Here is a 13,675-nt window from a genome sequence, read left to right on the forward strand (position 1 = left end):
ATATTATTAGGCCCCATGAAAAGGTACTTTAAACTGAAATATGATATAAAAACAGTATTTTTTTAAATGCTACAGTTTGGCATGAAAAAAATCCAATTTGGTATCCTAATATTCTATATGTCTCTGCAGTATTAAAACATGCAAAGAGTAGGTATAATTTGTGAAAATATCCTGATTATAATAAACATATATTGAACAAAACAATGAAGATCATAGTAAAGTTGCAGTGCATCTAAAGTTTTAGAAACATTTGAGTGCAATATAATATCACATATAAGAGCAAAATTTAAAGTCAGGGAGATATCTAGCTAGGCCACCAAACTGCCCTCCTTATTCAACTTTACTCCTGTGTAATTTAGTTGGCAGATAAATTTCTCCTGAAAACAGAAAAAGGAGATTTAGATACATTGGCCCATTCCTATCAAATAAAAAAAATTGCTAATAATCTTTTGGTGAGGAAATATTTGGAAAATTACTTTTTTAGCACTTATTATGTAGGAAGTAATTAAAAAAGCACTTTTATAGACAGTCATTTAACCTTTACATAATCTCTATAAAATACCTATTATCAACTAGGTAAGTGTTTAAAACTCATGAGTTTCCATGACTTGCGTAATGTAAAATAACTAGAAATAAATTGGTAGGGCCAAGATTGACTCCCAGGCCTCATTCTCTAAATCCAGTGTGTTCTGGCCTCTCATTATCTTAGAATGTCCATGTTTCAGTCTGTTCAGGCTGCTATAACAATATCATAGACTGTATGGTTTAAACAACAAGCATTTGTTTTTCACAGTCCTGCTGGCTGAGAATCTCAGATGCAGGTTCCAGCAGATTCAGTGTCTGAGGAGGCCCACTTCCTGGTTCATAGACAGCTGTCTTCTTGCTGTGTCCTCACGTGGTGGAAGGAGTGAGGGATCTTTCTGGGATCTTTTTAATAAGAGCACTAATTCCATTCATGAGGGCTTCACCACCATGTCCCAAAGTCCCCACCTTCTAATACCATCACATTAGGGGTTAGGGTTTTAATATATGAATCTCGGGATACAAATATTTAGTCCATAATAGCCCATAAGGGTAAATGCATTCCCTTCCTGTTCTAAGCAATTTGTATGAGTTAATTGTTTCTTTGCTTTGAATTTCCCAGCATACCAGAAGCTATTTGGCTGCCAGAAAATAGTCTTGTAACAAAAGCCGTTGCTCTTTAGTCAAATTACAAATACCAACTAAACCATAAGAAACTCTTTATACAAAATTTCTTGGTGTCATCAAATATGTCCTTCCCAGCTCTTTTCTGATTTTGTCTCTGTTTCTGAGCTGGGTTTTGCCTCTGAGTTTATGAGCTGCTCTTCTCCCTTATATTTGTGCTCCTCCCTGTTTTGGTTAATTACTTCACTCTATCCTCAAGTTCTAGTCTTTCCTATGAAAAGAAAATTTCTTCCTGAAAGCTGGACTTGCTTATCCCTCTGATGAACTCCAACCCAAACTTTGAGTGTTTTCATGCAGTAATGTGTCCCTTGGACACTCTTGGACTCCACCAGCCATGTCATCACTCAAAGTATGAACCCAGATGTCTGAATTATTTAGATAAGACACATGGCTTGTTCACCTGTAGATCTATACCAAAATTGCAGGGTTTTTCCATGCAAAACCTAAAATAGCTCTTTTGCTAATCTCATCCATAATTCTTTATACAACTGAGAAGTTAGAATCTAACTGAAAATTTGAAACTGTTTGCTGTGCATTTATATCAGTTAATACTAGGCATTAATAAAAAATACCTGCATTGTCTTCTTTTCATTTTGTAATGTAAATCCAGCCCTTTTATGGGGCCTAGTAAGACTTGTGTTTTAATGTGCTCCTATATTTAGCAAATATTTACTAAAGGCCTATTATGTGCTAAGCACTCTTCTAGGAGAGCAGGTTATCTCTTATAACTCATTATATTCCCAGTGAATAGCATTAAGTCTTATACATAATGTATCAATTGGCAAGCCCTGCTGTTTTGCTAGGTCCTAAAAAGTACAACAGTAACATTCCTGATTTTTTCCTTGGAAATCAGATTTCAGTCTGGTTTGGTCTGATTTTCAGATTTCAGTCCATTTGTTGGTAATTAAATGTTCATGGAATCCCCAATTATATCCATAAATGTATGTGATTATCACTGTAAACTATCCAGGCTCCATTGATGCACATGAGTTATGCTAATGCCTTCAAGTTTATCTAGTTCTTTTATATGTCATTTTTCCTCTTTCCAGTACTTACCTCTTTGAATGAATGAGGGCAACCTTAAGAGAGAAAAACAAAAGTGGAAGTCCACTGAATAGTTACAAAGTAGATTCCCTTTGTGGGGCCAAACAACTCCTGACAATGAATGTGGGTTGGTCAGAACCGGTTTCTGCGGCCATCAGAACACATCAGCACTGTCTGTGTTGTCTATATTGTGGGATTTCTCAAGGCTTTCAATATGCCAATACTAACTGTGACTCTCCGAAAAGGGTGTAGTGTTTCCCAAATGTATTTAACCATGGAACTTAACTCTTTTATTTTCTTTTGTCAGAGCATCTCTCGAACAAGTCTCTAGGGACATATAGCTTGGGAAACTCTGAAACAGAGTCACAAAAAGCATAATGTTTGCAATCTAGAATATCTCTGAGGATCCTAATCAAAACTATGTTGCTAATATTACCATGAAGTAACTGCTGAGAGTAATGAGATGTAATGATTTTCATATTTTGCCTATAAGGAAACTGAGATGTAGAAAATTCAAGCAGATTTCCCATGGTTGCTCTGTTGAGAAATGTTAAAAAAAAAAAAAAAAAAAGACCAAAAAACCGTAGAGAACTCAAGTCTGTCTGACCCAATCTTAAAATCATTCCCCAATACTGTCTATTGCTCACTGGTTCTAACTGGGCATTTGGGCCTAGTCTGCACCCTCTGTGTTCCTGGGCCATAGCAGACTTAAAACCAAATCTCTGAGTTTTAATCTCAACATTGGTTAGTCCTTGAGGTGTAAGAGGATGACATCTATTGAGAGCTTTTCTAAGGGATTAATTCACAGTATTTCATCCTTTTCTGTAGTATTGGCTTTGGAACTTACGTTGGGGGCAGGGATCAACCATTACCACTACCATAGCCACCAGTTTTTATTAAGCAGTGTGTTGGGTTGGGTAACAAACATTTGAAAACGTATACTTTATCTCCTTTAATCTTTCCCCCAGTCCTATAAGGTTGGCAACATTATAAAGAAACACATTCAGATAAACAAATGATAAAAAGTCAAATATTTAGTAAATAGAGGAGCCAGGGATTAAATCCAGATCTGATTGATGGCAAATATTACAGGCTTGTCATGATCCATTTTGTCTTCAAAATCTACAGAGATAAACCTTGTATAAATTTCTCCTGGGGTCATGAAGAGACTGGGGTATGAAAGTGCCACACATTTCCTGTCTCCACAAGTTTACTTATTTTCAAAGCTGAGCGTTGTGTTTTATTGTCATAATCCAGGGAAGAGTACAATAGGAGAGTCAGCATCTCAGCCATTCTGATAGAATGCACCTTGACTTTGTTGAACTTCAGAGCTGACCTTCCTAGTGCTGAAAATCTGCATGGAGAAAGGGATTTATCTGGAGCTGTTACAGCTCTGGCATTTAGGCAGCCTGGTAGGAATAGCTAGCTACGTGTTTTGTAGAAAATAGATCAATGATGGGGCCCCCATGGGAATGTTTTCTTTTTTCCTCTATCCTCATTCATGGTTTTAAGTAGTATGGGTTTATTTTACCTATCAGGCTAATTACAAATGATTTACCATTTTAATCTGGAATAAAAGATTTTATTTTTTATAAATTGACTATGTGGATGAAACATTTTTCTTCTTATTCCTAAAATACCTGTTATTATGGCTTATAGGATCAACAATTTTTACATTTCACAAAGCTTCTAAGAATATCTAAACATAGAAAATGGCAATAAAAGGATAGAGTTTCAAATGAAACTGTTCAGCAGGTCAATAATTTAACACTTTCAGAAAGTATGCAGTATCAATTCTTGCACAGATCTCTAAGACAGGTTTCTTCATTAAAAATCTATTAAGATTTAGAAGGAATTTATTAAACAAATTATTAATATTTCAGGGCATTGCTAAATAGCAAATTAAAGCAAAGCGAAAATAGCATAGGAAAAATATATTTCATGATTAAAAATGAATTTCTACTTGACAGCGAGTTTTACCAAAGGATAATTATTTCTCAAATATTTCAGTTAGGAATTTTAATCTTTGTTTGTTTGCTTTTGCATACTGAACTACCTAGTAGTCTGTGGTTTTATCCAGTACTATATCGGTTCATATGTTTTCTCCTTTTGAGAACTAAAAAAAACACACATACACACATACACTCAGGCTGAATATTTCTCCTGGATCTTTTTCTTTACAAGTGTAAATCATCACATATTATAGTGAAAGAGTGCAGTACTTAATCCCCATAGTGATGCTATGACACTGATGATCTTCAGTTTACTCTTGGTGTTTCAGTTTATAATAATAGGTGGGTGGTTTATATTTGTAACTAATAAAATGCTTCCTAAAATATTGGACTGGTGATAGTTTTAAGGTTTATGAAATTTTTACTTTATACAAAGTCAAATGAGTTCAGTTATGTTAGAAGGTAAACTGAGGCATAATAAAATGTTAGAGAGCTTATTTGAGCACTCACTCGAGAATCAGGAAGCTCCAAACCAAAAGCAGTTCATGAGCTCCACTGAGGGAATGCAAGGGGGAGGCTTTTACAGAACAGACACAGAAATAAAGCAAACACAATATTTGATTGGTTATAGTTATACAGTTGCCTTATTTGGTATATCCTATTGGAAAGTCGTAATTATATTAATAATTTTCTAAGTTTTTGGCTACTTTTGATTGGTTGAGCTTAAAAGTTTTGTTTTCTTTCTAATATAGGCATTTACAAGAAATCACCCCAAGTTAAGTTTCACTTCTGTTTGCAAGCCCAGCAACCCTTAGGTTGCTAATGAGGTCTACTCATTTTAGCTGCTCAGGGATTCTTCAGGCCTGGTCTTCATTTTAATTTAACAGGTAACAAACTTCAAGATATGGCCTCATCAAAAACTACTTTGAAAAACTATTCTTCAAATCTGGTCAAATATTTGGTTCAATTAACTAAAAACCTATTACACACAGTTTAGAAAACATTTAGTAATTAATAAAATATGGTAGTGTGGATGCCTCAGAAAGGTTTATTAAGAGCCAGTCATTTAAATTCAGACATTTTGGAGGATTGGTTATACATTCAGAAATAATGGAGCTCAAGTTTTTTTTTTAATGTTTTCATCCATCTATATATGCATGCATACACTCATCAAATATTTCTTGATCATGTTTTATGTTAAAACACTGCAAGATTCTTAGAGAGACACAGACAAAATTATGACTATCCTTAAAAGATTTATAGATAAGTCGAGAGCATAAGTAGTCACAGCTGCCAATTTCAGAATTTTGTCAGATGTGTAATTATAATACATCATAGAAAATAATGGGTGGCAAAAGCTGTGCAAATTGTAAGAGGCAAAGCAACATCTTTAAATCACATGTGATGTGTGGTCATCCTAATGAAAACTAGAAGAATCAATCCATGATAAAACCACATACAATGTACAACTTTGTGCTCTGTTCCTCTAAGTTCTTTAACTCCTGACTATGCTTTTTGGTTTCTGATTTTGGATTCTTCCTTAGATTTGCCTTCCAGAAGTTCCTTGAAAATCTCTTGATCCCCTCTTGTGAATCCTTTTGGCCTTCATTCTCATATTCTCATAAACAGTCTAGCAGTCACCCACTGCTAGACTGTTTCTTAGAGCCTGTATTGATGAAATGATCTTCTGTACTTGGATTATCATGTTCTGACTTTGTTAGATCATCCTTGGCCCTGACTCCCTGTCACACCAGGCATAGCACAGAAAAAGAAATCCAGACATTCTCCAGGAGATGGAGAAATTACATTTACCTGAGTGTAACAAGGAAGGCTTATTGGAAGAAGAAAGATTTGACTTGGCTCTTGAAGGATGAGAAGAATATGGATAGAGTCAGTGAGAAGCATATTGTAGGATGAAGGAAATAGCATACCTTCCCCATGAGGACAATCGGAGAAGTAGGATTCTGGATGGAAGTTGTGAACTGAAGCGTGTGAATAGCCAGGGTTGGAGGGAGTTTAGGATGTTTGAAGTGGTTGTAGTTGCTCTGTTTGGAAATGCTAGTTGTTTATTTGAGCTGAGGGGAGATTATGACAAAAAGCTTTTTGAAAACAATGAATCTGGCAGAGCATAGGGTGAGTTGGAGTTGAGAGATAGAAGACTATTGTGACAGTCATTGGAGATGTTCCAACATAGGCTAGTGACAACTTTGCAAATGTTAAGGGAGAATGAAGCATTAAACATGGAGTAGATGAAATTTTAAAGTCCCTTCCAGCCATAAGTTACAGAAGTAGAATAGAATACTAGGCTATGAAGTCACATTGTTTAATTTACATGCTGGTTCCACCACTACTGACTATGACCTTGGGTGAAAGTCCTCAGCTGGGTGCAGTGGCTCACACCTATAATCCCATCACTTCGGAAGACAGAGTCGGGAGGATCACGAGGTCAGGAGTTCAAGACCAGCCTGGTCAACACAGTGAAATCCCGTCTCCACTAAAAATACAAAAAAAATTAGCCGCAAGTGGTGGTGGGCACCTGTAGTCCCAGCTACTTGGGAGGCTGAGGCATGATAATCGCTTGAACCTGGGAGGTGGAGGTTGCAGTGAGCCAAGATCGCGCCACTGCACTCCAGCCTGGGTGACACAGCAAGACTCTGTCTCAAAAAAAAATAATAATAATAAAAAAAGTCCTCCATGGCTTTTCTCATCTGTAAAACATGAATAATTTTAGAATTTATTTCATCATATTTGTGTGAGATTTAAACAGTGTACATATGTGAAGCCCTTAGCATAAGACGTCACACAGATAAGACCTCAATACGTGTTTGCCTGCACTGTGCAGTTTATAGACATTGAGATTTTAAACTGTGTTAATACAAAGGGGAGAAAATGGGCTAGATGGAAAAAATAGTGCTGAGGTAAAATTCACAGGATTTGTAACTCATTAAATGCAGATCAAAGTGGGGCAGAGGACCAGGAGAAATTAACAAAAACTCAACATTGTAAGTAAGAGTGCTTAACTATGATGATTAGATTCCTTCTTTTCAAAATTAGAAAGGAAGGCCCCACCCCCATAATATTTGCCTTTTCTAATTGACATAGTTAAAACATATAACTTAAATTTATGAATTCAGAATACATTTTTTTGTGAACAGAATTGTTTATAAATTGTCTGCTTCTATTTTGAGGAAAAAATAAGGCATTTGACTTTTTCTCATCTGAGAAACAAAATCTTAGACAAAAGTGATCTTCCCCACATTCCTATGGACACTGAACAAGCATTCAGTACTTAGTGCAACAGCATAGACTAGTGGTAGCAAGGAAGATTGTAACGAGGAGGCCCAGACACTACTTTTTATCTTATCCAGGGCACATTTTAGTTTTAAACTATACTTAGAACAAAATTATCTATAGCTGTAGCAACAGACTATTTGACAAAATAAAACTGGTTTAAGGTAATTTTAAGTACCTTGTGGCTTGTTTACTAATTACTAGAATCTTTGAGAAGTACTTATTTCTTTCTCTTTTGACTGCTGTAAGGAATAATCACATATTCAAATGTTTTTAAAAAAGTATTTCCTTTCCTTCAGTTGAAGACTTCAGCTATTTTAAATAAATTATGTATCAAGAATATTAGTTTAATTTGTACCATGGGGGATAATGGTATTACTTTTCCTGCGTTAATTTTTTTTTTATCCAGATAGGTGCTACATATCAACACTTACGTACACTAAGAACACTGTAGAGGCAAATAAAATTAATTAAGAATCAGATCCTGAATTTAGAATTGTATAATCAAACATGTATACAACTTATACAACATGGAAAAATATGCTATATTACCGATATGGACCAAAGAATAAATGCTGTATTACCAATATGGACAAAATAAATAAGTGCTATATTACCAATGTAAACAGCCATGGAAGCAGAGAGGATAGAGGGATTAAACTCCTTTGAGAAAAAAAAATCCTTGCAGGATTTTGTACTTAGGATATTGCCCAGCACAGAGTGGACATTCAGTAAACATTTGCTTAATAAATGAATGATCTATAAATGATCTCCCAAATCTTTGGGGTTATAAACATAACTGTTATTTTATTACTTCTCATGGATTCCTGTGGGTTGGAATTTGGGAATGGTCTGAGCTGGGTGGTCTTTCATAGAGTTGTGGCCAGGTGTTTGCTACAGCTAGTGCTAGAGCTGGAGGATGGGAGGTAGAAGCAGCTGGGGGCTGCCATCATCTCTCACTCTTTGTGTAGCCTCATGGCCTCTCCAGGCAGCTTCTTCTTTTGGGTGGGTTTAGTCTGCCTTACAGCATGGTGGCCTCAGTGCAGTCAGACTTCTTGCAAGCTTTCAGGAACAAGTATTTTAGCCAACAAAGCAGAAGCTTCTTGGCCATTAATGACCCAGACACAAAAAGTCAATAATGTCATTTCTGCCATACACTGTTAGTCAAAATAGTCACAAAGCCAGCCCATTTTTAAGGTAGGAAACATAGACCATTTCTTCATGGGAATAGTGTCAAAGTCACATTTAAGAAGGGTATATGAGAGAGAGGTATTGTTGTGACTGCCTGTGGAAAACAGAATCAGCAGAGTGATTTCAATGTTCATTTTTAAGTCACGCAATGTGTGTTTCTTACACCTTTTTGTCTTTTTCTTTTTTAACAGAATATGTCATAAAAGTCTAACAAAAATTTGGAAGTGGATTTGGAATCAGAAGTCAGAATAGATTATTTATGAACTCTCCAATTTCTACCCAGTTTTGTGTAGTGTTTCTTTTAAATTTCTAATTTTTTTAATAGGTAAAGTCTTGATTTAGGCTGTGTCTATGTGATTGTGTGCTAAACACCTGCAAATAAAACAACCTGTCTAATTAGGTCACTACCATGATAAAAAAAAAATTAGTCTATCAAATTTACTGTTTGGCATGACATAACAAGAAAAACAACAAACCGAGAAACAAACTGAAACAAAGAAAAACAAACACACATACACAATACTCCAAAGCAAATCAAGACAAACACTTATCTCATGTGTAATTTACTTAACTCTTCATTTGTCAACATGTTTCTTTGATATGGCATAGAAGACAAAATCTTATTTGACAAATAATGTCTCAGATTTTATTTTAGCAAAATTTTTCATCAGCGTTACAACTCAATGGATTGTGTTTTACTTTGCATGCAAAGAATCTCTTAATTCCAAGAACTTTATGACATACAGAAAAATATTTCAGGCCAATATGATACTAGTTGGTGCACCAGGCAGAGTAAGATAATTTATCACCTCTGTTCCACTTTGGATATACCTATACCGAGAGAGTAGAAACATCAAAAAGCCAAGTACTAGAAACTGTAATACCTCTAATGACTAAAAGCATGGTAGTAATTGTCTTTTGTCCATGTGATCATGGAAATCATTCAATGGAAAATGTGAAATAACAGATGTTTCAGCAATGTCCCCTGATTTCTAGATTTTGCAGCTCACAAAGGGAAATGTCAAACACTACATGCATATTATTATTTTTTAATGAGAAAAGTGAACTCCATGATACTCTTTGGAAAATAAAAAAAAAATGACTATCGAAAAAAACTTACTTTTAATATTTCCTTTTTTTTTTTTTTTTTGAGACAGAGTCTTGCTCTGTTGCCCAGGCTGGAGTGCAGTGGTGCGATCTCACCTCACTGCAAGCTCCGCCTCCTGGGTTCACGCCATTCTCCTGCCTCAGCCTCCCAAGCAGTTGGTAGTACAGGCGCCTGCGACCACGCCCGGCTAATTTTTTGTATTTTTAGTAGAGATGGGGTTTCACCGCGTTAGCCAGGATGGTCTCCACTCCTGACCTTGTGATCCGCCCACCTCCCAAAGTGCTAGGATTACAGGCGTGAGCCACTGTACCCGGCCAATATTTCCTTTTTAAAAATTAAGTACCACACTTAAAGAGTTTTATATGCTATGATTTGATTCGAATTTTAGGATGGAGACACAGGCTGGAAAAATATTTTTCTCCAGGTTACCTTTATTATTATAGATAAGGGTAAAGGAGCTTATTAAGAGAAATAATAGTCTGAAAGTAGCATCTGAATGTAGACGCAGCTTATAAATAAAATATAAAATTTTACTTAAGTAATTAGTAACATCTGTAGGCTACAGTAATGTTTAAGGTAGTATACTGCTTGTGGCATCTGAAGGTTGTTTGTTGCTGAGAAACTGGGTGCTGATTTTATTTTCAAGAGGATCTTTTGTTGTTATAAATACCTCATAGCATCACAAGAAGTAACAGCTCAGCATCTATCTCTTCTACCGCAAATACCATTTCAGTTCATTCATCTCCTTCATGTGTTCTCAGCTGCTGGATTCAGACCTGGGGAAAAGTATTTTTCTCTTTTTTTGCTGTATTTCTTACTTTGTTTTAGTTACCTCAATCACTCTTTTTTTCTACTTTGGAAGGTATAGCCGTTAAATAAGTTCACAATTTATATTTTCTGTCTGAGGCACAGAAAAGTTTCTCAGTATTTTCTTAAAGGCACACAGGTAACCTTCTCATTTATAAAATTCAGGCATAAAGCCTATAATGCTTAAAAATAAATATCTGGTTCCTTTCCCATGGTGACTTCAACAACATTACTGGATATATGTATATATCTCCACACAATACTGGGTGGAAGGAATCGTGTAATATAGAATTATGATTAACGTATTTGCTCTGGCTCATCTTTGGGTGCTCTGTCTTAATGCCGAATGCACATGGGGGGGTAATTTTTCTAGCCCTTCACCATTCCATTCCCCAACACATGACTAAGAAGCCACATCTGAATATGCTGAGCACTCAACGAGCAGTTCTGCATATTCCTTATTTGAAACAGAAGCCAGCTATGAAGAAAGCTGGATGAATCAGAGTAAAAGTAAAGATTGGCTCCACTTGAGCTAACTGTACTGTGAGATATCTCTTAGTTCATACCAACAATATGGTCATATTTACCAGTTGCAATTTCTAAGGCATTCTCTCATTAAATTAGTGGTTGAGCAGGTGTAGCTAAAAATGCCTTCAATCACTTCTGTGTTATTTTGAGAGAGGAATTTTGCAAGCCATTGAAATTTAATTTTAGAATCCCATTCAGTAAGCTGGAAAATAAAAGGATGGCAAACTGGAGTTTCTGGTTTTGCTTTTACATATGGTAACAGAATTAAGGCTTTTATAACCAAAGGAAAGTGATAACTGCAGAAGAAAATTGTGACAATACTAACATTTAGTAAAGTGTTTGTATACATTGTCAAACTCATTTCCATAATTCTGGAAAGAAGAGGGGGTAAACATTGCTGTTTGCGTTTTATACACGTGTCAATAGTATTAAGTTATTAAAGAATAAGGATATATATATATATATACATATATAACGAGAACATGTATTTTGAATGAAAATATATACAGTACATATTTGTATACACACAACTAGAATAGCTTAGCTTTTCCATTTTTTCAAACTTTCTCTTTCTCATTAATGTCTTCTTTCAAGCATTTCTTGCATATAAGCTTTCTAGAATGTTCTATATCTGTTTCCATCTCATTTATCCTTCGGTTGTCATGTTTTATTCTTCGTTTTAATGGAGTAATGTTAAGGGGCCAATGGTACGGTACACAAACTGATCAGAGGGGCAGAAGAAGGCATCATGAGCCTCACTATGAAACCCTTCTTAATGACATGTTCCTTATGAATCTGGCCTACTAAAAAGTTGTTATTCAGTCAAAAGTATGTCACCAAATGGTGGTTTAAAGTGAAACACCCCACACACCCCACAGGTGTACAAATCATACGTAGAGCTGTCTTCTACTTATGTTCCTAGACTTTGTCACTAACCTCACCACTGAGCAAGTAAAAGTATATCTGCTTTCCAAGAAAGCATCCACTGAATTATAAATACTATCATATAATTTGTAGAGTAGTACAATAATGTATATACAGTATCATTTCTCCCAAACTATTCTGAGTATGTAAAATAAATCACGAGTCATAAAATATTTGCCTAAAGCGAAAACCATCCTTCAAAAATGATTCATGAGCAAGAGTGATGTTAATTTTTAGAAAGTTTGCTGCCCTTTGAGACTATTCTTTCGCATTAGGCATAGGTCCTAAAGTGAATTGAACAAAAAGCTTAAAGATGAACAAATGTAAATTAATAAACTTAAATTTACAATATACAAATATAAATACACCTGATTGTATTTTTAGTTAATATACTAGAAAAGTATACCAAACGAAATTTCACATTACTTAACTTTCTGAGCTTGAATTTTTGCCTTTTCATGTATAGAAATATATATACACAGACAAACAGACACACATACACAAGTACACTCATGCCTCGCCTTCACTGTAAATGAGCTGACATTCTGGGTTTAATGATTTTCAGAAGCCACGCTTAACTAAGACTTGATCAAAGAGGAATTTTTGAAGTATATCTTTTAGGGTCTCCACTCATTCCTGTTAGATTTCCTTCTGCTTAGGTTGCCTTTTGATGGTCAGGTTCAACATTTAAAAACATAGTCCCTATCAGGTATCATAGATGACATCTACTTTAGTTTTATTTTTTAGCAGCAAAACAGTCCATATTTTCTTTGTAATTTATCTTTGGTATAAGTATCATTCAGTTTTCTCTGTGACACCCTTTTGATGTACATTTAAATCTTCCTTAAAATATAGTGAGCACTCTTCTAGAGAATGTCTAACTTTATTTTAGTTCCTTAGATTTGTAATACATAGCTTTAGCAATACATCTCAGCATATTACTTGTGTGATTTTTTTTTTTTTTTTTTTTTTTTTTTTTTGCTGAAGCTTGATGTTATAAAGAGATATTGGAAGTTTGCTTTTTTGGATAACTCCCTAGACTATATCAGAATTCTACTTAGGACTCTTGTGTCTTCTGACTGGGATAATTGACATACAATTCATATTTTCTTCATTTTATTATATTAAGAAATGGCGTGAGATGATTCTAGGTTCTCACATTTTTATATACTTAATGCATTAAGAAAAAAGAAAAGTGTAATTTCTAACTAGAGGCTCAGGATGAAAAAAGGAGAGAATCGATGTCTGGTGTTAGCAGTGGTGGTGGGGGCCTCGGTGGGCAACACTCTCCAAGGACCTCTCATATCTGAAAGCAAGTCTGCTAACAATTTTATAGTATTAAATTAGGATGCTGCCCTATCTGCTTCTGCCTTCTTTCCCAATTATGTTCATATCAAGTCCAGTAGGGAAGGAGATGTTGATTTTTTTTGGGAAGCCAATCCATCATTTCTCTGAGAGTGCCAGACAGGTGCCAGGTATGGTGGAATTTGGATTCTGCCACTGCAAAGACGACATCACTTGGCGACCTCCTTCCAAGTAATCCGTTAGGTAACATGTCGTACAGATTTCATCTCCTATAAACAGGGGTGGTTTTAAAGAAAACAAAAAACAACAACTGTAGAGT

The 13,675-nt window shown here is 35.4% G+C and overlaps 1 protein-coding gene across 1 annotated transcript in view; it reads right to left on the reverse strand.

Moving 5' to 3' along the window:
• VRK2 (VRK serine/threonine kinase 2) overlaps nucleotides 1–6,262 on the reverse strand; it is a 261,737-nt gene extending 255,475 nt beyond the window's left edge. Inside the window, exon 1 of the mRNA XM_054472258.2 lies at nucleotides 6,015–6,262. The gene's annotated coding sequence lies outside the window, so the exon portion shown is untranslated. The remainder of the gene's footprint in view (nucleotides 1–6,014) is intronic.
• Nucleotides 6,263–13,675: the final 7,413 nt, after the last annotated feature.

Source organism: Pongo pygmaeus, chromosome 12 (assembly GCF_028885625.2).
Source record: "Pongo pygmaeus isolate AG05252 chromosome 12, NHGRI_mPonPyg2-v2.0_pri, whole genome shotgun sequence".
Lineage (NCBI taxonomy): Eukaryota > Metazoa > Chordata > Mammalia > Primates > Hominidae > Pongo > Pongo pygmaeus.